At 42.9% G+C, this 26,375-nt stretch overlaps 1 protein-coding gene, 1 non-coding gene and 3 pseudogenes across 6 annotated transcripts in view; 2 read left to right on the plus strand and 3 right to left on the minus strand.

Moving 5' to 3' along the window:
- PDZD2 (PDZ domain containing 2) overlaps positions 1–26,375 on the minus strand; it is a 474,419-nt gene that overhangs the window by 277,738 nt on the left and 170,306 nt on the right. The window lies entirely within an intron of this gene.
- LOC112439925 (U6 spliceosomal RNA) lies at positions 3,697–3,793 on the minus strand (annotated as a pseudogene).
- LOC129397791 (large ribosomal subunit protein uL6-like) lies at positions 11,360–18,524 on the plus strand (annotated as a pseudogene).
- LOC112439987 (small nucleolar RNA U13) lies at positions 11,557–11,660 on the minus strand. Its single transcript, XR_003028201.1, has one exon. It is a non-coding gene; the product is annotated as a small nucleolar RNA U13 (small nucleolar RNA).
- On the plus strand, positions 15,589–15,685 carry LOC112439909 (U6 spliceosomal RNA; annotated as a pseudogene).

Consider the following 26,375-nt stretch of genomic DNA (forward strand, 5'->3'; position numbering starts at 1 on the left):
AAGCCAATAAAGTTACTATTGGTTTATAGAGAAAACATTGAAACAAGCTTACACAAATACCATTACTGTGCTGTTTTTTAATAAAGATACATTTCACTCTATTTCAAAACATCTAAGTCAGACTGGTAAATTGGGAGCACCAACGCAGAATCCTTTTTGCAAACATAGCAGATTTAAAAAGCACTTAACACATAATACTTCTATTTATTTTTAGGTGGACAATCATGGACATTCCAAATTGAGACCCACAAGGGTTTATGACTACATTCTCAATGAGTGATGAGCCTGCTGGAAATAATAGGACTGATTCAGGACCAGTGAAAGAAGATACACAAACCCAAGACGTGCATTTTCAGAAGGAACGCTTATGTCACTCAACAAACATTTGTTGAGTTTTCACTAGGTGTTAGGTGCTGTGCTAGTTAGAGATGCTGACCCTACCCAAGACAATGAAGCTCTCGTTTTCTCAGTCCAATTGATGAAAAGTTAAACATCAGCTCTAGAAATCAAGACTGAGAAGATGAGTTCATGTAACTGTCCCTAGATGAATTCTTATCTTCTTGGTCAGTAAGGCAGGGTCCTTGAAGCTAAAAGATACATTTTTTTTTTTTTTGAGATGGAGTGTCACTTTTGTTGCCCAGGCTGGAGTGCAGTGGCGCGATCTTGGCTCACTGCAATCTCTGCTTCCCAGGTTCAAGCGATTCTCCTGCCTCAGCCTCCTAAGTAGCTGGAATTACAGGTGCCTGCCACCACGCCTGGCTAATTTTGTATTTTTAGTAAAGACAGGGTTTCACCATGTTGGCCAGGCTGGTCTCGAACTCCTGACCTCAAGTGATTCACCTGCGTCGGCCTCCCAAGTGCTGAGATTACAGGTGTGAGCCACTGCTCCTGGCCCTAAAAGAAACACTTTTGAAAACATTAAATAGAACAGCACAGCACATAGAAGAAAGGTGTGGAAGATATTCGAGGGATAATAACTTGCAGTGATCTCATCTCAATGATGACCACACATCAGTGACCACCTTTCGGCTCCACTACCTTTGGATTATGTACACAAGAAGAAGTCAGCACAGCAGTGATTTGAAGTGTCTTCCTCTAACACACAGAATGTTTTTTCTTTGCCTCAAAATCATCTAAGAGGTGAATCCACTTCACGAGGCTATCAAAGTTTTGAAACACTAGCACATATTTCTCAAAAGCAAATATTCCTGAAGAGTTCATGTTTCTCGCTTTTTGATCACTCCTTATTTAGACCAACTAAAGATCAAATGAGATAAATCTCTTTATATATACATAAAGAGATTATATATATATATCTAGTTATATATATACAAATATATATATTTTTATTATACTTTATGTTCTAGGGTACATGTGCACAACATGCAGGTTTGTTACATATGTATACATGTGCCATGTTGGTGTGCTGCACCCATCAACTTGTCATTTGCATTAGGTATATCTCCCAATGCCATCCCTCCCCCTTCCCCCCACCCCACAACAGGCCCCGGTGTGCAATGCTCCAAATGAGATAAATCTCTTAAAGGTATGATCCCTAATCACTGATTTTTTTTTTTCCTCCACAAGCTGAGGTCATCTGCCACCTGTGGGGCTTGAAATACCAAAATGAAAAAACTTCCCCAGGAATGAGCACCACACAAAATGTGCTGGGTAGCAGAAAGGTATGTGCAAAGACTTTCGCTGTTAAGCAACAGTTTAGATCCTTTTCTCTATCTTCTATTTCTGTTGCATAGTTCAAATTTTGGGGGGAAGAGTGTTCATAAATTCAAGAAACTTTTTGCCACTTCATCTTTAAGCTGATGTCTAGTTGTCATGAAATCAACCATATTAATTTCCAGGAACCCTCTTCGGGCAGAAGCTCTTCACTAAAAGGGTTATTAGTTAAAAATGGAGAATATGGGCATATCCTGTTCCATATCTTCAAACCTGGAATTGGCGGCCAGCTAGCAGTGGAGGAGAGCAGGGCAGGTGCTCCAACTGGACACAGGCTTGTTGAGCTGTGGGGTCCCTTAAAGAAGGAGTCAGAGGGTAGGGGAACCCTTTTTGGTTGTTTCCTCCTCTTGGCAACAAAACCTGGCTTAGCTTCCAGTGCTTCTTCTTCTTGAAGTTCCTTTGTATTAAACAGAATTCATCATCCAAGAAAATGGCCTATAAATGTCCAGCCATTGCATCAAATTCTGCATCAGAGGAGGAAGAGTGGACACCCCATAGAACTTTCTCCTCTGAGGCATCCCTCATCTCTGGCATGGTGGCATCCTGGTGGCTAACCTGGCCTCTCAACCACCCCGCACTGCCCAGCAGGCACAGGGTACAGGTTGATGGGCCAAGGAAGCCTCATGATGTCACCATGGCCATAGTCCCCACCAGGGGAGTCTGAGCCTAGGTCACTGCTGCTCTCAAGGTCCCAGTTGAGGTTGTCGCCAGATTGTCTCAGCCTTCAGGATAAACGGTAGAAAGCTCTGCCCTAAAGGTTTTACAGAGGTCTCTAGAGGGCCCAGGTAACTGAAATGGATTCACATTTCCATCTCCACCTTTGTTTGTTTCTTTTTTCTTTTCTTTTCTTTTTTTTTTTTTTTTTTTTGAGACAGGGTCTCATTTTGTTGCCCAGGCTGGAGTGCAATGGCACAATCTCGGCTCACTGCAACTGGCTCATGCCTGTAATCCCAGCACTTTGGGAGGCCAAGGCGGGCGGATTACGAGGTCAGGAGATCAAGGCCATTCTTTTTTTTTTTTTTTTTTTTTTTGAGACAGCGTCTCACTGTGTTGCCCAGGCTACAGTGCAGTGGCACCATCTCAGTTCACTGCAACCTCTGCCTCCCAGACTCAAGTAATCCTCCTGCCTTAGCTTCCTCAGTAGCTGGGACTACAGGCATGTGCCACTACATCTGGCTAATTTTTGTATTTTTTGTAGAGACGTGGTTTTGCCATGTCTCCCAGGCTTTCTCAAACTCCTGGACTCAAGCAATCTGCCTCCCTCAGCCTCCCAAAGCACCGGGATTACAGGCATGAGTCACCAGGCCCAGCCTCCACCTTTGTTTCTAGTGGCCACTTTTGAGATATTAGCAACAAGTGTCTTAACCTTTTAATGACATTGTCTCATTTTTCCAGAGTTTTGGAAGGAAGCTAAGTACTTTCTTATTAATCAACCAGGCACAGACAGTGGCTACCGACTGTGCTAACAGTGTTAATGACACTGTGGCAGTGGGTTGGTCAGGCCTGCTCATGAGACTTGTGGAACGAGGGAAAACCTCCTTAAAGACACCAATGTGTTCCCCAAGGCCTTGGCCACCTGTGACCCCAAACTTTTCCTCACACACTAGGTTTGTACTTAACTGCACATCTTTTTACTGTGGTAAAATATACATAAAATAAAATTGACCATTTTAATTTTTTTTGAGACAGAGTCTCGCTCTGTCACCCAGGCTGGAGTGCAGTGGCGCGATCTCGGCTCACTGCAACCTCCGCCTCCTGGGCTCAAGTGATTCTCCTGCCTCAGCCTCCTGAGTAGCTGGGTTTACAGGCGCCTGCCACCGTGCCTGGCTTATTTTTGTATTTTCAGTAGAGACGGGGTTTCACCATGTTGGCCAGGCTGGTCTCAAATTCCTCACCTCAGGTGATCTGCCTGCCTGGGCCCCCCAAAAGTGCTGGGATTAATGGCATGAGCCACCGCACCCGACCCATTTTTATTATTTTTAAAAATCCTTGAGCAGGAGCCATGTTCATCTTCTCTGTATTGTTCCAATTTTAGTATAGGTGATGCCAAAGCCAGCACCCTTTTGAATTATTTTAAGCAAGCACCCTTTTGAATGATTTTCAAGTGTACAGTTGAGTGTCAATAAATACATTCATGTTGTTGTGCAACCATCACCACTACCCGTCTCCAGGGCTTTTTCATCACACCAGGCTGAAACTTTACATCCACTAATAACTCTCCATTCATCCCTTCTCCCAACCTCTGGTAACTTCCATTTCATTTTCTGTTTCTATGAATTTGACTATTCTAGGACCCTTACATAAATGGAATCACGCCAGGCTCATGCCTGTAATCCAAGCACTTTGGGAGGCCAAGGTGGGAGGATCACTTGAGTCTAGAAGTTGGAGACCAGCGTGGGCAACATAGTGAGACCCCATCTCTAAAACAAACAAACAAAAAACAAAACAAAAACCCACTAAAAGTCAGAATTGATTTTTAATCATTTTATTAGTTACTTTGAGTCACTTATCTTTGCCCAAAATTTTCACTCCATTTATACTTTTCCCCACCCCATGGTTATTCCTTTTTTTTTTTTTTTTTTGAAACAGTCTCACTCTGTCACCCAGGCTGGAGTGCAGTGGGGCAATCTTGGCTCACTGCAACCTCCACCTCCCAGGTACAAGTGATTCTCCTGCCTTAGCCTCTTGAGTAGCTGGGACTACAGGTGAGTGCCACCACGCCCAGCTAATTTTTTTTTTTTTTTTTCTGAGACGGAGTCTTGCTCTGTCACCAAGCTGGAGTGCAGTGGCACAATCTCGGCTCACTGCAACCTCCGCCTCCCGGGTTCAAGCAATTCTCCTGCCTCAGCCTCCCAAGTAACTGGGACTACAGGCACACACCACCATGCCCAGCTAATTCTTGTATTTTTTAGTAGAGACGGGGTTTCACCATGTTAGCCAGGATGGTCTTGATATCTTGACCTTGTGATCCACCCGCCTCGGCCTCCCAAAGTGCTGGGATTATAGGCGTGAGCCACCATACCCGGCCAATTTTTGTATTTTTAGTGGAGACGGGGTTTCACCATGTTGGCCAGGATGGTCTCGATCTCTTGACCTCGTGATCCACCCGCCTCGGCCTCCCAAAGTGCTGGGATTACAGGCGTGAACCACTGCACCCGGCCAATTTTTGTATTTTTAGTAGAGATGGGGTTTCATCATGTTGGCCTTGATGGTCTCGATCTCTTGACTTCGTGATCCACTGCCTCAGCTTCCCAAAGTGCTGGGATTACAGGCGTGAGCCACTGCACCTGGCCCCATGGTTATTCTTTGTACCATTAAGTTCAACCACTGTGACCTCTTTACATTTCCCAAGCAATTACTTTCAAATGTCCATATCACTGTGATTTACTATATCTAGCTTAATCCTCCATCAGAACATCTCCTTTTCTACCAGGTAATGATCTCTGATAAGGAAAAGCACTAACAGGGAACTGGGTCTCCACACTTCGTAAACTGCCCAAGAAGTCTTCCATCCTCCCTTGCTTTCCCACTGGGTGAATTCCTCAGAAGAAGCAACTTCAGAATGTCACTGCTTGCTGTCTGAGCTGTGCCACAATGGCTCTGAATTAGCCTGAGAAGCCTTGGTCAGGAAAAGCAAAGAAATCAGAATTGCAGGATAAGGCTTCTCCCAAAAGACTCTCAAGAAGTGTCCTTTCTGTCTGTACAGATCAGAGTGTTTGGACACTGTGCAGAAGTCTCATGAAAAAACATGTAACTTTATCCTGAAGACATCTCAGCTTCCCTTTTTATGTGGATGATCAAGGGTGTCTGCAAGTCTGGGAAAAAGGGATAGAGGAGAATTAACAGCCAATACTCCAGGGCCTGGCTTACTGATAGGGAAATGGCTGTGATGACAGAGGAATCTGGGGAGGCAGGAGGAGCTTGACAGAAACAAATGGATGTCCCAAATAGGCTAGTTCATAATTTTTTAAAAGTTGAATATTAAAAAAATAAAACATACAAGTTAAAAATGCCATCAGAGCCAGGTGCAGTGGCTCACGCCTGTAGTCCCAGCACTTTGGGAGGCTGAGGCGGGCGGATCACGAGGTCAGGAGATCAAGACCATCCTGGCTAACACGGTGAAACCCCGTCTCTACTAAAAATACAAAATAAATAAATAAATAAATAAATTAGCTGGGCGTGGTGGTGGGCACCTGTAGTCCCAGCTACTCGGGAGGCTGAGGCAGGAGAATGGCGTGAACCCGGGAGGCGGAGCTTGCAGTGAGCCGAGATCGCGCCACTGCACTCCAGCCTGGGCGGCAGAGTGAAACTTCATCTCAAAAAAAAAAAAAAGCCATTGGATTAAATGTATTAAGGGAGTGGTTTGGAGGGAAAATGTGAACAAGTAGAATGAAACAGTTGGAAAAAATCAGAATGGTACTAGACAAGAAAGTTTTTTGTTTTTTGTTTCTTTGAGATGGAGTCTCGCTCTGTCACCCAGGCTACAGTGCAGTGGCATGATCTTGGTTCACTGCAACCTCTGACTCCTAGGTTCAAGCGACCCTCTTGCCTCAGCCTCCAGAGCAGCTGGGATTATAGGCACCTACCACCACACTTGGCTAATTTTTTGTATTTTTAGTACAGACAGGGTTTCACCATTTTGGCCAGGTTGAACTCCTGACCTCAAGTGATCCACTCACCTTGGCTTCCGAAAGTGCTGGAATTACAGGCATGAGCCACCACACCCAGCCATAGATAGGAAAGTTCTTACAGCTATTGGATACCACTTTACTTTGGTAAAGGGAGGTTAGTAACTGGTAAGAGGTAAGAAGGAGGGCTCTGACATACTAGTTAAGTTCTGTTTCTCAGTTTGGGTGATGGTTAATATAAAAATTCACTAAGCTGGGCTGGGTGTGGTGGTTCATGCCTGTAATCCCGGCACTTTGGGAGGCCGAGGCGGGTGGATCATCTGAGGTCAGGAGTTTGAGACCAGCCATGCCAACATGGTGAAACCCTGTTTTTACTAAAAATACAAAAATTAGCGAGGTGTGGTGCCTGCAATCCCATCTACTCTGCTGAGACAGGAGAATAGCTTGCACCTGGGAGGTAGAGGTTGCAGTGAGCTGAGATCATACCACTGCACTCCAGCCTTGGCAACAGAGCAAGACTGTCTCAAAAAAAAAAAAAAAAAAATTCACTAAGCTGAATACTTTTGATATGTGCCTTTACGTATATCATATTTCAAAGATAAGTTTACTGGAAAAAGCCCTTCTGGAATGATAAAAATAAAGACCTCCAAAAATCCACACCTCTATAAGAGTAACAAAAACACTAGAAAAAATGACCAAAATCAACTTTTTCAGAACTCTGGAAGTTAGCCAAAAGCTTGAAACATCACTAGCAGCCACTGAGGCAGAACAAGTTTGGAGGCCCCCAAAAACTCTATCTTCACAGAATTGTTATTACTTGACCTATCCAACAGCTCTCTGAAAGGCTCCATTTTCAAGGTTTCTCTTTACTTGACTTGATTCAGAGCTGATGCTGCAAAAGCATCCTTGTCCCTAGGTTATTTGTTGAAAACAATCCATGGCAATTGTTTAATATGTGCAGCTGCCTGAGAAAATATCTGCAAATCATATATCTGCTAAGGAACTTGTATCTAGGCTATATAAAGAATTCTTACAACTCAATGTAAAAGTGGGTAAAGAATTTAAATAGATATTTCTAGCTGGGCATGGTGGCTCATGCTTATAATCCTAGTGCTTTCTAAGGCTGAGGCATGAAGATGGCTTGAGGCCAGGAGTTTGAGACCAGTATGGGAAACACAGCAAGACCCTGTCTCTACAAAAAAATTTTTTACAAAATTAGCCAGGTGTAGTGGCGTATGCCTGTAGTCCTGGCTATTCAGGAGAATAAGGTGGGAGGATTGCTGGAGCCCAGGAGGTTGAGGCTACAGTGAGCCTCTGCACTGCACTCATGCCACTGCACTCCAGGCTGGGTGGCAGTGGAAGACCCTGTCTTAAAAAATAAAATAAACAGACATCTCTCCAAAGATATACAAAGGTTCAAAAACACATGAAAAGGTGTTCAACATGATTAATCATTAGAGAATACAAATCAAAGTCACAGTGAGATACAGCTTCACACCCACTAGGATGGCTGGTCTCATAAAGACAGGTCACAAGTGTTGGCAGGAATGTGGAGAAATTAGAACCCTTATACACTGCTGGTGGGGATGTAAAATAGTCCTGAAAAACAATTTGGAGATTTCTCAAAAAGTTACACATAGAGTTACTATATCATCATCAATTCCATTCTTACATATATATCCAACAGAACTGAAAACATACTCACACAAAAGCTTGTACACCAATGTTCACAGCATGATTCATAATAGTCAAAAAGTGGAAATGACCCAAATGTCCACAAATGGATGGATGGTTAAACAAATGTGGTTAAACATATGGAATACTATTTGGCAATATAACAAAGTAAAGTTCTGAATCATACTGAAACACAGATGAGCACTGAAGTCATTACACTTTCAGTACAGAAGACCATGTACTGAAATATCTGGAATAGGTAAATCTATAGGAACAGAAAGTAGGTTTCCAGGGGCTTGGAGAAGCGGAGTATGGAGAATCCCTGTAATAGGTATGTGTCTTCTTTTTGGAAGGATAAAAATGTCCTAAAATTAGATATTGGTGATATTCAATGCTGTGAATCTATAAAACCACTCAATTGTACATTGTAAAGGATAAATTTTATAGTAGGTGAACATCTCAGTAAAGCCATTTTAAAATTATTTTTATTTTTTACTTTTTTTTTTTTTGAGACAGAGTCTTGCTCTATCACCCAGGCTGGAGTGCAGTGGCATGATCTCAGCTCACTGCAACCTCTGCCTCTCAGTTCAAGCAATTCTCCTGCCTCAGCCTCCTGAGTAGCTGAGATTACAGGCACATGCCACCATGCCCAGCTAATTTTTGTATTTTTAGTAGAGATGGGGTGTTACCATGTTGGCCAGGCTAGTCTCGAACTCCTGATCTCAAGTGATCCACCCACCTCAGCCTCCCAAGGTGTTGGGATTACAGGCATGAGCCACCACACCCAGCCTCAGGAAAGCTATTATATAACAAGAAAGCTTACTTTAAAAATTCCTTCATATCGTTATTAATCACAATTACGCCTACAAGGATAAGTCAGTTTTCCAAGGCACGGATAAAGGCCCCAGAAAACCAGGGACTTTATATGTTTTATAGAAGAGTATTTCCCCAATATGCAGTTCCAGAGCTGAAACAGTAGGTGGTCAGTAAATATCCTTAAATGAATAAATATAGATTAAGAAAGTGTTCAGAACCCAGATTTTCTGATTCCCGGTTCACCCCTCCATAGTGGAGAAGTGGCAAGACAGTGACCTCATGAATAAAGAGCAAGGTTCCCTGGCCAGGATGCCACTTACAGAATTGTTGCTGCCTACAGGAAGGTTACGCTCCTTTCTGGGGAATGGACATGCTGTCTATAGGGACAGACACACTATTTGGCATATGGGTAGCAATTGACAGAGCAACCCAGCAAAAAAAGACTCAGGTCTTGGAGGCAGGTCACCCCGGCTCGATTCCAGGCTCTGTCTCTTAATAGATGGGTTTATCCAATCTTTCTTAGCCTATATTTCCTCATCTGTGAATGCAGGTAATAATACTTGCCTCTTACCTCATAGGGATGTTGTAAGAAGTAAATGAGAAGCATATACCTAATGCATGTGGCTCATTTGGGTAATATCTGATAAATGTTTTAATTTACATTGATAATATCGAATAAACAAACAGGTTTCATATATCTTTTTTTTTTTTTTTGAGACAGAGTCTTGTTCTGTCACCCGGGCTGGAGTGCAGTGGCGTGATCTCGGCTCACTGCAACCTCTGCCTTCCGAGTTCAAGTGATTCTCCTGCCTCAGCCTCCCAAGTAGCTGGGAATACAGGTGCGTGCCACCACAGCTGGCTAATTTTTTTTTGTATTTTTAGTAGAGACAGGGTTTCACCATGTTGGTCAGGCTGGTCTTGAACTCCTGACCTCAAATGATCCGCCCGCCTCGGCTTCCCAAAGTGCTGAGATTACAGACATGAACCACCGTGGCTGGCCTCAAATATCTTGTAAAAAATCAAAGGGAGACAGGTCAGTGGTTGTTTTCTGACTTTGCAGGGAACTGTTACCTGAAAAGGTTTGGAGCCTCACTCCTACCCTCCCCACCACGGTGGCATTGAGCAAGGTAGAGAACAAAAACTCCTTCCCTGTGGAGCAGCTCCCACTCCCTAGCAGCCCACAGCCGGGCATGAAACCAACACGATTATCTTGGGGGCATGGATAAAAGGCAGGAGACAGGAAACATTTTGCCTCACCTTGAGAGAGAAGAGGGACCCAGATATTTATACCCCCGTACCAAATATCTTTTCCCCTCTGTGTTGCAATGGTGCTACATTCGTTGTTTTTCTAATTAAAAAGGAGTACATTGAGGGGCAACTGAACTTGAACTGGTTCGCATCAGGAGCTGTAAACTCAGTCTTCCTGTTCATTAAAAGAGAAAAAAAAAAAGCTTTCCTTTTGCTTGACACCTGTTAATAACATGCCTGTGGAAACAAGTAACCATGCTCGAAAGCAATCTCCAATTGCTGGATGGAAACAGTCGTTGTGATTGTTTAAGATATAATATACGTAAAGCAAGCAGCACCGTGGTTAGCATGTTGTTGGTACTCAGGAAATGGTAACTATTATTTCAAACACCTTTTCCTTAAATGCTCTGCTGGTGTAGTGCTCACTACCGTGGAATAAACTTAACTGAATAGTGCCCTCCAGAGGCCACTGGGAATTCAACTGTGCTGACAGTTGAAAAAAGGTCTGGAAAAAGACTACAAATACCATTTAATTGTCTTGTACATTGATGTGGAGTCAGCACCAGAGCCCGGTGTCCCAGGATGTATTAGAACATGACCGACTGTCTGATTTGTCACCCACAGCAGCCTTTCTTTGGCTAGGGCTTATTTGTTTGCAAAGGACACTTATGAGGACATGGAGATCTTGGGGAAACAAGTCCAGCTAGGCACTGTGGGAACTGGTGCTGGAAACTGCCAGCCCCTGGAAGGTACTGTCCCATCCCTTTTTCTGGGGACACTGTCTTTCATCCCTGTCCTTTTCTGCATGTCCACTCTGTGTTCCTCTAAAGAAACCAGCTTCCTCTTGACATCTGCCATTCTGTAACTGTAGTACGGGCATGTGGCTCTGGCTCTTTCTGGACATGAATCCAGATGTGGTTCCGTTTGGTGTTCCAGCTCATCCCACACAGCAAAGCAGCTTGGTCTCTCACTGGCTTGATTCCAGATTTTCAGGAGATTAAACTGGTTGTCAGTCAAGTCTAATAGCTGGGTTTAGTCTATCTATCCCTGGTGGGTGGCCAGGAGGTGGAGGTGGGGATGCGTGGGTGTGTGTAGGGAGACAGGGCCAGTGTCATGTGATACTAAACAAATTTAGCACATATGGAACTGCAGGAAGGGCGAGCATGTCAAAGGGTCTGTTTTTCTACAAACACGGAGCTAGTATTAATAGAGCTTTACCATGTGCCATGCACTGTCCTAAGAACTTTCTAAGCATCATTTCATTTAATCCTAAAAACCTCCTATGATATTTGATCCTGCAATTGTTCCCTCTGAAGTAACTGCTGATAACAATGTTTGTGTATCTTTCCATAATTTTCCTAATGCATTTTATTCCCATTTTAAAATGAGGGAACTAAAGCTTAGAAAGTTTAAGCCAAGATTTAAGCCAAGACAGTCTGATTCTTTTTTTTTTTCAGGTTAGACAGGTAATGCACTGACATTGCAACAAGGTTTGAGGGTGGCACATCTCACACACGGCCGTGAACACCCAGTCATCATACTCACGAACTACAAAAGGATCAAGGCAGGCTGATTCTAAAGCCAGGATGTTAAACACTCACCCCACCTTCCTCCCAGTGTAGCCCCTATGGCATGGTAGATAATTTGGCTATGCAGAAAAAACATCAAATTTGGTCTGGTTCTCAGGGAGGTTATAATCTGGTTAAGGAAGGCAAGATTTATACATGCAAAACAATGAGTAAATGACAGGAGAGGGATCAAGTACTAAATTGCATGTTGCCATTATATTTGTTTTCTATTGCTACGTAACAAATTACCACAAATGTAGAAGCTTTGGAGCAATACCCATTTATTAGCTCACGGTTCTGTAGGTAAGAATACAGCTATGACATGGCTGGGCTTGTGTTGACTGGAGCTGCCAACAATCTCATCTGGGGCTCAGGGACCTTTTTGAAGGAGTTAAAATATGCTATCCTGGAATACTGATTATTTAAGTTAAAGGCACTTGAAAAACAGCAGGTGCAAAAAGATCGCTTTGACCTTCATGCTGTTTCTTAAAAGCAGAAGATTAAATTCTCATGTGAAAGACGCCCTCCCTATACTAGTAAGATGCAACATCCTTGCCATCAAGGACGAGAAAGTTGAGGTCAAGGAAATTCTGTACAAACAAGCCTTTCTCTTCCTAGCTATTTTCCTACCCTATTTACTATCCTAGTGCAAGCCCCTTCGCCTTACACATGTTCACAGTTTACTATTGCGTCCAATCCAGAATGGAAGAAACTGACAATAACTGCTTCTTTGGGTCTTCATTATTTTAGGAGGACTCCTGTAAAACATCTGTAAAGAAATGTGTATGCTTTTTTCCTGTAATCTATCTTATCTCAATTCTCAGGACCGTAAGAGGATGGAGGTGGTTTTCCTGCTCCTATATCTTCCAAGCTCACCGCTTGATGGCAGAGTTCAATTCTTTGTGGTTGTAGGCCTGAGGTATCTTTTTCCTGTGAGTTGCCAATCAGGGACTGCTTTCAGTTCCTAGAGGTTGCACTTCTCCATCTGCAGTTGACAGTGGAGGTTATTTGCTTTCCTCTAGGTCAGCTGGAGCATTTTTCTGAGTGTTACTTCTGTTACCGGCCAAACTTTCTGCTTTGTTTGTTTTGCTTGTTTGTGTTTTGAGACAGACTCTCACTCTGTCTCCCAGGATGGGGTGCAATGGCGCGATCTTGGCTCACTGCAACCTCCGCCTCCTGGGTCCAAATGATTCTTGTGCCTCAGCCTCCCAAGTAGTTGGGATTACAGGTGCACGTCACCATACCAAGCTAATTTTTTTCTATTTTTAGTAAAGACAGGTTTCACCATGCCTTGGCCCAGCTGGTCTCGATCTCCTGACCTCGTGATCTACCTGCCTTGGCCTCCCAAAGTGCTGGGATTACAGGCGTGAGCCACAAAAGATGCTTGCTTTTTTTTTTTTTTTTTTTTGCCACGTCTACTGCGAGAATGAAGACCATTCTCAGCAATCAGACTGTCGACATTCCAGAAAATGTCAATATTACTCTAAAGGGATGCACAGTTATTGTGAAGGGCCCCAGAGGAACCCTGCGGAGGGACTTCAATCACATCAACGTAGAACTCAGTCTTCTCGGAAAGAAAAAAAAGAGGCCCCGGGTTGACAAATGGTGGGGTAACAGAAAGGAGCTGGCCACAGTTCGGACTATTTGTAGTTATGCACAGAACATGATCAAGGGTGTCACACTGGGCTTCCGTTACAAGATGAGGTCTGTGTATGTGCACTTCCCCATCAACATCATTATCCAGGAGAATTGGTCTTCTGTTGAAATCCGAAATTTCTTGGGTGAAAAATACATCTGCAGGGTTTGGATGAGGCCAGGTGTTCCTTGTTCAGTATCTCAAACTCAGAAAGATGAATTAATCCTTGAAGGAAATGACATTGAGCTTGTTTCAAATTCAGCGGCTTTGATTCAGCAAGCCACAAGGTTAAAAACAAGGATATCAGGAAATTTTTGGATGGTATCTATGTCTCTGAAAAAACGAACCATTCAGGAGGCTGATTAATAAGATCTAAGAGTTGTCCAGCTACAGAAACAAGATGCCGGATGCTTCCTAAGACCTATATGTGATATTTAAATGATACAATAAAAGACCTATTGATTTGGAAAAAAAAAAAAAAACTACAAAAAAATTAGCCAGGTGTGGTGGTGTGCACCTGTAGTCCTAGCTACTTGGGGGGCTGAGGTGGGAGGATCACTTGAGCCCAAGACGTTGCAGTGAGCTGAGATCATGCCACTGCACTCCAGCCTGGGTGACAAAGTGAGACACTCTCTCAAAAAAAAAAAAAAAAGATTGCGTGAAAAAAAGTTTGTGTATGTACACATATAAATCATAATAAATCATCCCATTACTGGGTATATACCCAAAGGATTATAACTCATTCTACTATAAAGACACATGCACACATATGTTTATTGCAGCACTATTTACAGTAGCAAAGACTTGGAACCAGCCCAAATGCCCATCAATGATAGACTGGATAAAGAAAATGTGGCACATATACACCATGGAATACTATGCAGCCATAAAAAACGATGAGTTCATGTCCTTTGCAGGGACATGGATGAAACTAGAAACCATCATTCTCAGCAAACTAACACAGGAACAGAAAACCAAACACCGCATGTTCTCACTCATAAGTGGGAGTTGAACAATGAGAACACATGGACACAGGGAGGAGAACATCACACACTGGGGCCTATTGGGGGATGGGGGGTAAGGGGAGGGAGAGCATAGGACAAATAGCTAATGCATGTGGGGCTTAAAACCTAGATGACGGCTTGATGGGCGCAGCAAATCACAATGACACATGTATACCTATGTAACAAATCTGCACATTCTGCACCCGTATCCCAGAACTTAAAGTGTAATAAAAAAAAATCATGGCCGGGCGCAGTGGCTCACGCCTGTAACCCCAGCACTTTGGGAGGCCGAGGCAGGTAGATCACGAGGTCAAAAGATCGAGACCATCCTGGCCAACATGGTGAAACCCCGTCTCTACTAAAAATACAAAAATTAGCTGAGTGTGGTGGTGCACGCCTGTAGTCCCAGCTACTCAGGAGGCTGAGGCAGGAAAATCACTTGAACCTGGGAGACGGAGGTTGCAGTGAGCCAAGATCGCGCCATTGCACTCCAGCCTTGTGACAGAGTGAGACTCCATCTCAAAAAAAAATAATAATAATAACTCAAACCTCACAAATTGAGAAAAATTAATGATTACATGGTATTTAGATAATCAGATAGTAATTTACAAAAAAATTAGATTTATAATTTCCATCAAAATAAATGCCCATTAAATTTAAATTTAAATTTTAAAGATAAATTTAAAAACGTAATCACTAAAATTGGTAGAAGAGAGTTGTGGGTCTTTGGGAAAATGACATCATCCTAAGATCTGAAGAAGTGAAAAGATGATTATAAAAGAAAAAAATCAGACTTGCCTACAGAGACAGTTAAAACTTCCATATAATAATAACAACATTTAAAAGATTAAGGAGAATTTTAACCACATGGGGTAAAAAGATTAAGATCTATAATATTTAAATGCATATCCAATGCTGCAGATGAGGGCCCCAAGAGATAATGGACAAAGGACATGAATAGATTGTTTAGATGACAAGTAAAATAAAATAGAAAAAAAAAATTAGGGCAAAATGGCCAAACTTCCTGATCAAATAAGTGCAAATTAAAACTACAAAATGAGCCATATTTCAATTAAGAAAACATAAATTTAAATTATAATACCCAACCTGGAAATGCTTCTGGCACTCTGGCATTCATACATTATTGGTAGGGGTGTAATTTGGTAAAATAATTTGTATAAAACAATTTGGCAAAAATGTCCTTTGATTTAATACCTTCACTCCATGAAATTTGTCCTAAAAGGATGGTTCAAAAGGAAAAAAAATAGTCATGATCACAAGCATTTTAAGCAGCACATATACTAAAATTGGAACGATACAGAGAAGATTAGCATGGCCCTTGCCCAAGGATGAAAAAATAAAAATTAAAAAAAGTAAAAAAAAAAAAAAATGCCGTGTTAACACTGACAAACTGGCAAGGACAGAAAGAACATGCTTACCTAAATTATCAGTGATGATTATACCTATCAAGACCACTTAATAAGGAGGAACGTGTTCAAATGTGTTAAGTGAAAAAGTGTAGCCACACCAGACCAATCTGGTTCCACTTTTATGTAAAAAGATGGAGAGCTGTTTTTCGTTTGCCATGGTCCCTCAAGTCATGTGACCTCAGCATGCCTAGATGAACCAAGCCTGCAACCACAGGAAGAACCTAAGTGCTTGGGCTGAGGAGTGGGATGAAATTAAGAAGGGGACACTGTATGGCAGGATCCAGAATCCAATCAGATTGAGCTCTGGCATTACCCCATGGCCACATCCAGTTATATCAAGTATCCCAGCATCACCTCATTGCAAGATCCAATCAGGTTACACCTCATTACCGGACCCAGCCCCCAGCTTGGGGAGGCACTGCATTGGGAGCTATCCCTGGTATTCTCCTTACTTGACTTGTTGCAAGGAATAAAATCCCTTGCCAAATCCTCCTTCATTGTCATCATCAGGCTGTCACCTGTCAAGTGACTGAACCCACCCATTGTGTGGGTAAGAAAAGGATAATAGAGAATTCTGCACGTAGTATGATTCAAAGTAATTCCTGTGGTGTTTGTGAAGCTGTGAGAAAAACAGCACTTTTGTATATTGTCACTGGGGATACAAACTAGTATAATCTCTTGGGGAAAGCAATTTGCAATAGGAGTAACACATTTAAAATGTGATTCATTTGAGGATCCCACTTCTACGAATGTATCCATTACATATACTCATACATATACACAGACATATGAACATAAAATGTATTGCAGAATTCTTTTTTTTTTTTTTTTTTGAGACAGAGTCTTGCTCTGTCCCCCAGGCTGGAGTGCAGTGGCATGATCTCGGCTCACTGCAACCTCAGCCTCCCAGGTTCGAACGACTCTCCTGTCTCAGCCTCCTGAGTAGCTGGGATTACAGGTGCACATCACCACTCGCAGCTAATTTTTGTATTTTTAGGAGAGACGGGGTTTTACCATATTGGTCAGGCTGGTCTTGAACTCCTGACCTCAGGTGATCCACCCACCTCAGCCTCACAAAGTGCTGGGATTACAGGTGTGGGCCACCGCACCCAGCCCAGAATTCTGGACACAGCAAAAAAGACTATACAATAAAAACACCCACCAGTTGGTGACTGATCAAATAAATCACATGAGGAACCTCCAGTGGGATACTATACAGCTGTTAAAAAGAACGAGAGACAAAGTGACATGTTCTGATTTGAAACAAGTGCTAAGATGGGTTTTTAAGATTTTTAAAAAAGGTTAAGATTCAGAATAGTGTGGACCATGTGCCCCATTGTGTAAAAAAGACGTTAACAGAGTACTTGTAGATGCTTAGAGAATCCTTGGAAAGATACTGGTAACAGAGTGAGGCTCGGGGTATAGCTGGTTGTAGTGACAAGAGAATGGAGGTCTGAACTGAGGAAACTTTTCACTCACTGTCCTTCCATTCTATCTCATGCACATGGTAAAACAATCTTTTCCAATGAAAATAATCAACAAAGGTAGTCTGAAAATATATATATTGCAAATGAACATAGATTAGAAGGAAACAGAAAAATTATATCTGTTGAGTTAGCATGATAGAGCTGTAGGCACATGGTCACAGATTAGATCTTAACATAGAAAAATTAAATTAATGGAGAATTAGTGTAGGCGAATCACAAGTTGTTCTTTTCTTTAAAATGCTGTTTTAATGTTGCCATTGAAATAAATAAAAATTAGTGTGGGAGGAGAGACGGGGTATCTGAGGAATTAAGTGATAGAATTATAAATATGTTGTTCTAAAATGAATAAACAGGAGAAGAACGAGCCACAGAGAGCTTGCAAATGGTCTAGGGAGCAAGCACTCAGCAAGAGGTGCCAGTGCATCTGTGCCTGGTAGGGTAGCTGGCCAGGACACACTGACTCCTCTCCTTGGGAACTCAAGGGTCAGACCTAGAGAACAAGAGAGGAGAAACTAGGGTGGAGAAGTTAGAAGGTCTGGTTTGCAGATCCCAAAGAAAACCAGTTCTCTGGGGAGGATGGGTGGCAGGCACAGGGTGGATGAGAGACATCTAGATCCTGTAGATCTCAAAAGAGACACCTTCCCTAGGAGGACAGGGCTAAACTCTCTACTTGTGAGATGACTACTTTCGAAATTTTGATTTTTTCATGCCTGTCAGTAAAAAACGAAAATTGAGAGGCTGGGTGTGGTGGCTCACGCCTATAATCGCAACACTTTGGGAGGCTGAGGAAGGTGGATTGCTTGAGCCCAGGAGTTCAAGACCAGCCTTGGCAACATAGCGAAACCCCATCTCTAAAAAAAAACACAAAACATTAGCCAGGTCTGGTGACACGCACCTGTAGTCCCAGCTACTCGTGAGGCTGAGGTGGGAGGATCACCTGAGTCCGGGAAGTTGAGGCTGCGGTGAGCCATGATCGTGCCACTGCACTCCAGCTTGGGTGACAGACATAGACCTTGTCTAAAAAAAAAAAAAAAATGGCCAGGTGCAGTGGCTCACGCCTGTAATCCCAGTACTTCGGGAGGCCAAGGCAGGCGGATCACCTGAGGTTGTGAATTAAAGGCCACCCTTACGAACATGGTGAAATCCTGTCTCTACCAAAAATACAAAAATTAGCCAGACGTGGTGGTGTGCACCAGTAGTCCCAGCTACCTGGGAGGCTGAGGCAGGATAATTGCTTGAACCCGGGAGGCAGAGGCTGCAGTGAGCCGAGATTGCACCACTGCATTCCAGCCTGGGTGAGACAGTGAGACTCTGTCTCAAAAAAAAAAAATATATATATATATAGATAGATAGATAGATAGATAGATAGATAGATATATTTAACCTGAAGTGCTTAATATTTTAAAAGCTATGTAGTTAAATATACTTCAAGATTTTCAAAAACTTGGTTTAACATTTTGGGATGTGATAATCCAGAAGTATAGCTTCAAGTAATTTCATAACAAATGGGTGCTTTTTTTTTTTTTTTGAGATAGAGTCTCGCTCTGTTGCCCAGGCTGGAGTGCAGTGGTGCAGTCGCAGCTCACTGCAGCCTCTGCCTCTGGATTCAAGGGATCCTCCCACCTCAGCCTCCCAAGTAGCTGGGATTACAGGGATCCACCACCATGGCCGGCTAATTTTTGTATTTTTAGTAGAGACAGGGTTTCACCATCTTGGCCAGGGTGGTCTTGAACTCCTGACCTCAAGTAATCTGCCCACCTCAGCCTCCCAAAGTGCTGGGATTACAGGTGTGAGCCACCACACCAGGTTGGATGCTTTTTTTTTTTTTTTTTTTTTGAGATGGAGTCTCACTCTGTCGCCCAGGCTGGAGTGCAGTGGCGCGATCTCGGCTCACTGCAAGCTCCGCCTCCTGGGTTCACGCCATTCTCCTGCCTCAGCCTCCCGAGTAGCTGAGACTACAGGCGCCTGCCACCACGCCCAGCTAATTTTTTGTATTTTTAGTAGACACGGGGTTTCACCCTGCTAGCCAGGATGGTCTCGATCTCCTAACCTCGTGATCCGTCTGCCTCGGCCTCCCAAAGTGCTGGGATTACAGGCGTGAGCCACGGCGCCCAGCCTGGATGCTGCTTTTAACAGCTGCCATAGCTGAAGATACCTCACAAGGATACATAGATTCAAATGGAAGAAATATGTTAGTGGCATTGATTATGATTTAATCAATCATAATAGTCATTTTCCAACCCTATCCACCACCTGTGCTTTGGTTTTGGTTGAAATTGTGCATTGATTTTGTCAAGTTTTTCTTGCAAACTCTGAAGCTACTGTACTTTTAATAGTTTTTAACATATAGCTCCTCTAAAATTTTTTGGAAGATTTAAAAATATAAAATTTTGCTCTCAAGATTTTAAAGATGCATCTGAAACTTTTTGTTGGCAAATGTTAACATTTTTGTAAAAAAAAAGAAAAGTCATATCACTATGGAAACATTTCCTAATATCCATCTTGAAAATGCCCTTTGCATAGCATGACTTTCTTTCGAAAAGTAGTTCTTATTTATCGTTACAACACCATCTTTACCTTGGAGAGACATGTGTTTGTCCTTGCAAAAATAGCCTCCAGGGAGGCCACTGGGAACTACTGTACTTGGCTTCAGAGATAAGGTCCTCAAATTTGAATCAGCTATCTTTTTCATAGAAGAAAAATCCCAGCCATCTTTTTTTTTTTTTTTTTTTGAGATGGAGTCTGGCTCTGTCCCCCAGGCTGGAGTGCAGTGCCGCGATCTCGGCTCACTGCAAGCTCCGCCTCCCAGGTTCATGCCATTCTCCTGCCTCAGCCTCCCGAGTAGCTGGGACTACAGGCGCCTGCCACCACGCCCAGCTAATTTTTTGTATTTTTAGTAGAGACGGGGTTTCACCGTGTTAGCCAGGATGGTCTCGATCTCCTGACCTTGTGATCCGCCTGCCTCAGCCTCCCAAAATGTTGGTATTACAGGCATGAGCCACTGCGCCTGGCCCAATCCCAGTCATGTTTAAGTTCTATTACTCTAATAAATGCTTTGTTTAGAAATAAACATCAAACCTCTATGTAGTAAGATATTTTCATCATCATTCCCTGAAATAGGCCAAGAGGATGAAATGGCTGAATCAATTTCATGCTCTTGGCCTATTTTTGTAAACTTACCTAAATTTAAAAAAAAATTTTTATTTACACATTTTTTTACAAAATTTTCAGGGTTCATGTGATTATTTAATACATTCATATGTAAACCGAAAATAAAATTCTAAGCCCTCCAACTGACTAAGTGGACCCTGCTTCTTGGCCAAGGGGATTCCAAAGTAAACCTGAGAAACTGGTTCAGGCCATGACAGGCAAAAAGGCGTAGGACATGCCTCATTATATTCTCTTCCCTTAGGAATTCAGGCACAACAGACCAGCGTTAACATTAAGAGACTTCAAGACAGACAAAACAGACTCTTTGTAGCAGTAAGACACCAGATGCTGACCTGACTCTAGTATAGCATCACATGACAGACAGCAGGCGCTGAAAGAAATTGAAGCATTTTATTCCAAAATATATCTCTTTGACATATTTTGAAACAGCCCTGCAAAGCTGTCTCTTGTGGGGAAAATCTACATCCTATAAAGGATCCCCTTCCTTTCCCAGGTCTTTTGCTGATCCAGGAGAGATTTAACTAAGAGTCTAGCACCTTTTACAATCTGATTAAGAGACATCTGCCACCCATTCTTTTTCTTTTTTTCTTTTTTGAGACAGAGTTTTGCTCTTGTTGCCTAGGCTGGAGTGAAGTGGCGCGATCTTAGCTCACTGAAACCTCTGCCTCCTGGGTTCAAGTGATTCTCTCGCCTCGGCCTCCTGAGTAGCTGGGATTATAGGTGCCTGCCACCACATCCAGTTCATTTTCTTGTATTTTTAGTAGAGACGGGGTTTCATCATGTTGGCCAGGCTGGTCTCAAACTCCTGATCTCAGGTGATCCACCCACTTTAGCCTCCTGAAGTGTAGGGATTATAGGCATGAGCCACCGCCCCCGGCCTTGCCATCTATTCTCTCCGAAGCCTGCTACCTGGAGGCTTCTTCTACATAGTAAGAACTTTGGCCTCCACAACCGCCTATCTTAACCCATACACTCCTTTCTATTGATTCCAGGTCTTTTTTTCTTTCCTTCTTTCTTTTTTTTTTAGATGGAGTCTCGCTGTCACCCAGGCAGGAGTGCAGTGGCACAATCTTGGCTCACTGCAAACTCTGACTCCCAGGTTCAAGCGATTCTTGTGCCTCAGTCTCCCAAGTTGCTGGGATTACAGGCACCCACCACCTTGCTTGGCTCTTTTTTTTTAGTAGAGACGAGGTTTCACCATGTTGGCCTGGCTGGTCTCGAACTCCTGACCTCAGGTGATCCACCAGCCTTGGCCTCCCAAAGTGCTGGGATTACACGCGTAAGCCACGACACCAGGGCTAATTCCATGTCTTTAGATAATAACTCTTTCAACCAATTGTCAATCAGAAAATCTTTGAATCCACCTTTGACCTGGAAGGCTGTCCCCATGTTGATTGGTGTCTGTTTGTAACTTCTGTCCCCTTAAAAGGTGTAAAATCAGGCTGTAACCTACCTACCTTGGGTACATGTTTTCAGGACCTTTTGAGATTATGTCTCAGGCCTTGGTCACTCATATTTGGCTCAGAATAAAACTCTAAATATTTTACAAAGTTTGACTCTTTTCATCAACATATAATTTGTAAAACTCAAATCAGTGTAATTGGGATATCCTGAATTCCTTTTTATTCTAGTTAAAGCTACTTGTTACCTGATATAATTTTCCCATAAACCATTGTTTTAACTAACAAAGGCATTGAATTTTGAAAAATACATCTTTTCTGGTACCTCTTTCTTTTAGTGACCTCACAAATAAATAGGTCTATTTCATTATTGAAACAGACACAAGCAAATATTCTTTTTTAAAAATCTTTTTTATTTAAAAAAGTTTTTACAAAAATAGAGATGGGGTTTCACCACGTTGACTTGGCTGTTATCAAACTCTTGGGCTCAAGTGATCTGCCCACCTTGGCCTCCCAAAGTGCTCGGATTACAGGCATGAGCCACCGTGCCTGGCCAGAATCAAGCAAATACTCTTAATTGGAACATGTGCGAAACAGCAGTACTTAAGTCCAACTGCCCAGCAGATCTCCCCCACTACACTCTTTCTTTGAAACTTCAGCAATATTTCTGTGCATCTTCCACATCTGTGGGTCTGTGCATCGGAATTTGCTGACAAAACCGTACATTTTATTTTGCAGCTATATTGTTTTCCATGTATTATTTTAGCTATTTTGACCACATCAGGAAGGCTGTTTTTCTACTGGTATGTAGCTTTTTACCTTAAGCAATTATGTTTTTAAAAACCCTCAAAACAGGCTCTTAAATATTCAGTTTGCTAAAATCCTGGACTAGATTTAGTAACACGTAATTTTAAACACTGCTAAAACATTTTAAACTATTTGTATTCATGTTGTGAATATTTAGATTTTTTTTTTTTTTTTTTTGAGACGGAGTCTCGCTCTGTCGCCCAGGCTGGAGTACAGTGGTGCAATCTCCCCTCACTGCAAGCTCCACCTCCCGGGTTCACGCCATTCTCCTGCCTCAGCCTCCCGAGTAGCTGGGACTATAGACGCCTGCCACCATGCCCGGCTAATTTTTTGTATTTTTAGTAGAGACGGGGTTTCACCGTGTTAGCCAGGATGGTCTCAATCTCCTGACCTCGCGATCCACCTGCCCTGGCCTCCCAAAGTGCTGGGATTACAGGAGTGAGCCACCGCACCCGGCCGTGAATACTTAGATTTTAAATATCTTGCTAATTATGATGGTCTCATATCGTCAAGTATTACCATAAGGCACAATCTATGCTTAGGATGAGGTTTTTCTTTAATGCTAGTGGTTGTAAGTTTATATTTCACATAGTCTCCTGATGAATTTTATGTTTTTGTCTGACTTCTCAGTCTACGTAGATTGTCACTGTTTTACTTCATAACTAGCACATGGTAGCAGGAAGAAAAGTGTTAACCCAGTCATTTCTTATTGTTTGCTTACACCTGCATTAATTGTAGTATTTTTAGGCCGGGAGCAGTGGCTCACTCCTGTAATACCAGCACTTCGGGAGGCTGGGATAGGAGGATCTCTTGAGGCCAAGAATTTGAGAACAGCCTGGACAACATAGTGAGACCCTCATCTCTGTATATTAAAAATAAAAATAAGAAATTTCTTTAGTTTTTCTGCCCATTTGGTAAAGGTTAACTCAGTTAAAACAAAATAATTTAATCCATAAACCCGCTTCATCAGGTGAGCCTACATAAACTCCAGTCCCTTGACATAAGCCCAAAGTGGATTAAACAGGCCAGGCGCCATGGTTCACACCTGTAGTCTCAGCTACTTGAGAGGCTGAGATAGGTGGATTACTTGAGCCCAGGAGTTCAAGGCTGCAGTGAGCTTTGATTGTGTCACTGCACTTCAGCCTGGGGGACAGAAAAAAAAAGAGGGTTGTATATTAACCAGTGAGGGGGCCTTTGTGGACCTTCTCCCCTTCCCTCAGCATATGTCATGGACTACACAGAAAATGGGACTCTCTGACATTTGATTGAACAAGGAAGCCAGTGTCAATCCATATCTAAATTATTGGTCAAACTCAAATTTTTTTAAAGATAAAAAATTTCTGGGGATACTGATAATTTTTCCTCTTACCCATGGATCTTCTCAGGCTTCTCACCTTAGCAACCACCATTCTAGAGCATGAACCATTTTCTGGTGACTTCTATGTAAGTTCTTTCTGCCCATTACACTGGTTCAAATGAGGACTTCACAGGAGTGGATATCTGGACTAAATAAAACCCTTGAGTCAGGGAAAAACTCAAGACTTGCCATGGAATTTAACAGAGACCTGTACTTAACAGAGCTTGAATTTTTATTTATTTATTTATTTATTTTTGAGACAGAGTCTCACTCTCTTGCCCAGACTGGAGTGCAGTGGCACGATCTCAGCTCACTGCAACTTCCACCTCTTGGGTTCAAGCAATTTTCCTGCCTCAGCCTCCCAAGTAGCTGGGATTACAGGCACGCACCACTATGCCTGGCTAAATTTTGTATTTTTAGTAGAGATGGGGTTTCACCGTGTTGGCCAGGTTGGTCTCCAACTCCTGACCTCAAGTGATCCACCTGCCTTGGCCTCCAAAAGTGCTGAGATTACAGGCATGAGCCACCATGCCTGGCTAGAGCTTGAAATTTTAAGGCTATCCACTCCCCTCGACCCCATAATAGTTCAGGCCTCCTTTCAGGAATATTTGTGAAGATACATTTGTGATTCCCAAGGTCAAAATTTCTTAATAAATCCCAGCCCCATTTAAACCGATCAACCTTATAGTCCAGCCTAAGGGCTGGGGAGACATGCACTTCAGCTATGGAACTAGCCCAGCCTTCCTCCCCAAAAGGAAATGGCTAAATTTAAGTCAGAGACATTGCAAATGATAGAATCATCTTTCCTTTGGTGAACAAAGAGCCCTGAGGGATGAGTCAGCTATTATACCATCACTGCAGACCTGGCATCCAAGTTTCTGTGACTCAAAGATAAGAGATCCATACAATTCAACATTGTTGCTCCATATAATTCAACATTGTTATTCCAAGTTATCAAAAAAGCCACTAGTAAGGCCAGGTCTGTAACAGCAGCACTTTGGGATGCCGAGGTGGGTGGATCACTTGAGGTCAGGAGTTCGAGACCAGCCTGGCCAACATGGTGAAGCCCTGTCTTTACTAAAAATACAAAAAATTAGCCGGGCATGGTGTGCACCTGTAGTCCCAGCTGCCTCGGAGCTGGAGGCAGAAGAATTGCTTGAACCTGGAGGCGGAGGTTGCATTGAGCCAACCAAGATTGTGCCATTGTGCTCTGTCCAGCCTAGGCGACAGCGAGACTCTGTCTCAAAAAAATAAAAAATGAAAAGGCCACTAGTATCAGAGCTTCAGAACATTTAAACAAACTCTCATCCTCAAAATCTTTGGAGAAAGATCACATCTCAAAGAAGAATCCCATGAAGAAATCTATATAACTGTTTAAAAGCTTTGTTTCATTTTACATTGTACAAGAGTTATATATTTGGGTCCTTAAATAGCAGATATTGTTGTCCTCCAGCAAGAGGTCACCTTTTGATATTGGTGCCCTCCAACACCAGAAGATGCAAGCGCAAGTCTGTTCATTTCTGTACTCGGCAAACCCAGGTGGAATGGGAGTGAAGTTCATAGGAACGGCTCACCTACTCATTGCAGTCGGTTACCTGCCTCTGCTTCCACAGTAACTAAGAAAGGGCCAAGGGCCAAAACAGGTGCCAAAGCCTGAAGTTCAAAAATCTCTGGAGGCGGCCGGGCGTGGTGGCTCAAGCCTGTAATCCCAGCACTTTGGGAGGCCAAGGTGGGCGGATCACAAGGTCAGGAGATCGAGACCATCCTGGGTAACACAGTGAAACCCCGTCTCTACTAAAAAAATACAAAAATTTAGCGAGGCGTGGTGGTGGGCACCTGTAGTCCCAGCTACTCGGGAGGCTGAGGCAGGAGAATTGCATGAACCCGGGAGGCAGAGCTTGCAGTGAGCGGAGATCGCGCCACTGCACTCCAGCCTGGGCGACAGAGTAAGACTCCATCCCCAAAAAAAAAAAAAAATCTCTGGAGAAGAAAAAAAAAAGCCATTTTGAGGGCATTTGGTGCTCAAAACGAGAGAATAAAAATGTTCATAACGTATTTAGTACCTGGACACAAAAGATAAAGTAGAAGTCAGGATTGCTGAAAATGGCCCGGGGGTGCCTATAGAAGGGTATGAAGTTGGACCAGTAACACTATAACCACACTAAGATGCTTTTATCTTTCTTCTCTGTATGGTTTACAATTACCATTACAATTCCCGAAAGTAGTGCTAAGAGTTTAAAAGCGAGTGTCTTATGTAGGTATTTGGGTTTTCCATCTTCCATGGCTCAAGTTAATCACCCAGGGGCTGTGCTGCCCCCATTCAGAAAGGTTGTGACCAGGGTACCAGAGGAGGAGCAGGTCACTGGGATAAAATTAAAGAGCATCTCTGGATCTGGCTCTGAAACCTCAATCCTC

The sequence above is a fragment of the Pan paniscus genome, chromosome 4 (genome assembly GCF_029289425.2).
Source record: "Pan paniscus chromosome 4, NHGRI_mPanPan1-v2.0_pri, whole genome shotgun sequence".
Taxonomy (NCBI): Eukaryota; Metazoa; Chordata; class Mammalia; order Primates; family Hominidae; genus Pan; species Pan paniscus.